The following is a 2,500-nucleotide window of genomic DNA, read 5'->3' as shown; positions in this document are numbered from 1 at the left end:
CACCACACTGCCTCCTGTTACGGCACAGAAACAATGGCAGGAATGAATCACACAGGTCTGCCACTCCCTTGCCGCAACCACAGACGCGGCGCGCCTCCAGTCACGAGCGAAAAGCGCATCCTGACGAGACAGAACTGCTGTGACATACTGACGCTGCCTCAGACATTCACTTACAATGATCACTACCAACGAACCTGCCCCCCCCCCCCCCCCCCAAACACACTATCTCTTACCATGTTGTGTACTGTAATCCAACCCATTTTGCACCTTAACCTAACCAAATTTGTAACGCAATTTGTACCGCAATGTAACGCAATTTGTACCGCAATGTAACGCAATTTGTACCGCAATGTAACGCAATTTGTAACGCAATTTGTGTCTTAACCTAACCCACGTTGTGCCTTAACCTAACCCACGTTGTGCCTTAACCTAACCCACGTTGTGCCTTAACCTAACACACGTTGTGCCTTAACGTAACCCACGTTGTGCCTTAACGTAACCCACGTTGTGCCTTAACGTAACCCACGTTGTGCCTTAACGTAACCCACGTTGTGCCTTAACGTAACCCACGTTGTGCCTTAACGTAACCCACGTTGTGCCTTAACGTAACCCACGTTGTGCCTTAACGTAACCCACGTTGTGCCTTAACCTAACCCACGTTGTGCCTTAACCTAACCCACGTTGTGCCTTAACCTAACACACGTTGTGCCTTAACGTAACCCACGTTGTGCCTTAACGTAACCCACGTTGTGCCTTAACGTAACCCACGTTGTGCCTTAACGTAACCCACGTTGTGCCTTAACGTAACCCACGTTGTGCCTTAACGTAACCCACGTTGTGCCTTAACCTAACCCACGTTGTGCCTTAACCTAACCCACGTTGTGCCTTAACCTAACCCACGTTGTGCCTTAACCTAACCCACGTTGTGCCTTAACGTAACCCACGTTGTGCCTTAACGTAACCCACGTTGTGCCTTAACGTAACCCACGTTGTGCCTTAACGTAACCCACGTTGTGCCTTAACGTAACCCACGTTGTGCCTTAACGTAACCCACGTTGTGCCTTAACGTAACCCACGTTGTGCCTTAACGTAACCCACGTTGTGCCTTAACGTAACCCACGTTGTGCCTTAACCTAACCCACGTTGTGCCTTAACCTAACCCACGTTGTGCCTTAACCTAACCCACGTTGTGCCTTAACCTAACCCACGTTGTGCCTTAACCTAACCCACGTTGTGCCTTAACCTAACCCACGTTGTGCCTTAACCTAACCCACGTTGTGCCTTAACCTAACCCACGTTGTGCCTTAACCTAACCCACGTTGTGCCTTAACCTAACCCACGTTGTGCCTTAACCTAACCCACGTTGTGCCTTAACCTAACCCACGTTGTGCCTTAACCTGCTCTGTAATTGGCATATGACACGTTACATTAATCTAGTGTTGTCTAACCACAACCCTCTGAATATAGTTCGCTACTCGCACCGCCCACCCTCTTGTGTGTCGTTTCATGTTGAACACTTCGCAAGTGTTGCTTACTTTTTACATGCTCCCGCTGTACACTGTAATGTGGACAACTGCAGGATGTACATCGCCCCCCCCCCTCCACCCTGCCTTCGCACGCTGGTCGTTCAGGTGCTTGCGTGTTCAATGCCCTTCGCAGCTGTTCACTGGCATTCGCATGTCGAAGCGCTCAGTCTACGTCGTGGTACGGCCTGTGTCCACTGTCCGCTGATATCGTAAGCTTAATCCTCACATTGTACTGCACATAGGTCCGTATGTACTGAATGATACGCTGTGGCACATGTGTGACCGTACGACTGCGCCCAACAACAGCGAACCATACGGTCCAAATGTTGTGCACTCAGCCACGTGCCGTCTCCCCATAACAGCTACATTGCAGTGTGGTACGCCATAGAGACGTGTGGGAGTAACGGACGCCCTGGATGGCGATCAGCATGAGCCGTCTGTTGATGTAGTGGCGCGTGTATTCAAACGTAGTCGTCTCTTCTCACACAGTGTGATAGCATGGTGCACCGCGTTCCACATCTGCGACATGGTACAGATGCTGGTTGACAGTCGGTCTCGTAATGGACATCGCATACGTAGGGGGCCACCTCCCACGTGTTCTCTAGTCGTGCACATTTTGTTGCGTGTATGTGGGCAGACGTAGTGTGTCGTGACACCTAACAGACAGGTATGCAATAATCGTTGCATTTGCAAACTGGGATGGACGTCTACGTTTGCTGGTGACGTGACGCAACGCAAATGAACAACTGGTAAACCCATTGTGGTGCGGTTGTTGTTGCTGGAGGTAAATCAGTAAGGGCAAATCTGTGTGTGAAGCGATACGCGGCGGTGGCTGGGTGGGACCGTCCCCGGCCGGTGAGGGGGGGCCGCCCGGCGTGCTGGCCGCGCGGTGCGTGGGCGCACGCGCTACAGCCGGCTGGTGGGGGCGCCCAGTGGCAGGCGCGCCGGCCGACGGACGCGGCAGGCGGCGCAGC

The sequence above is a fragment of the Schistocerca cancellata genome, unplaced genomic scaffold, assembly GCF_023864275.1.
Source record: "Schistocerca cancellata isolate TAMUIC-IGC-003103 unplaced genomic scaffold, iqSchCanc2.1 HiC_scaffold_569, whole genome shotgun sequence".
NCBI classification, from domain to species: domain Eukaryota; kingdom Metazoa; phylum Arthropoda; class Insecta; order Orthoptera; family Acrididae; genus Schistocerca; species Schistocerca cancellata.
This window is presented reverse-complemented; position numbering follows the sequence as displayed.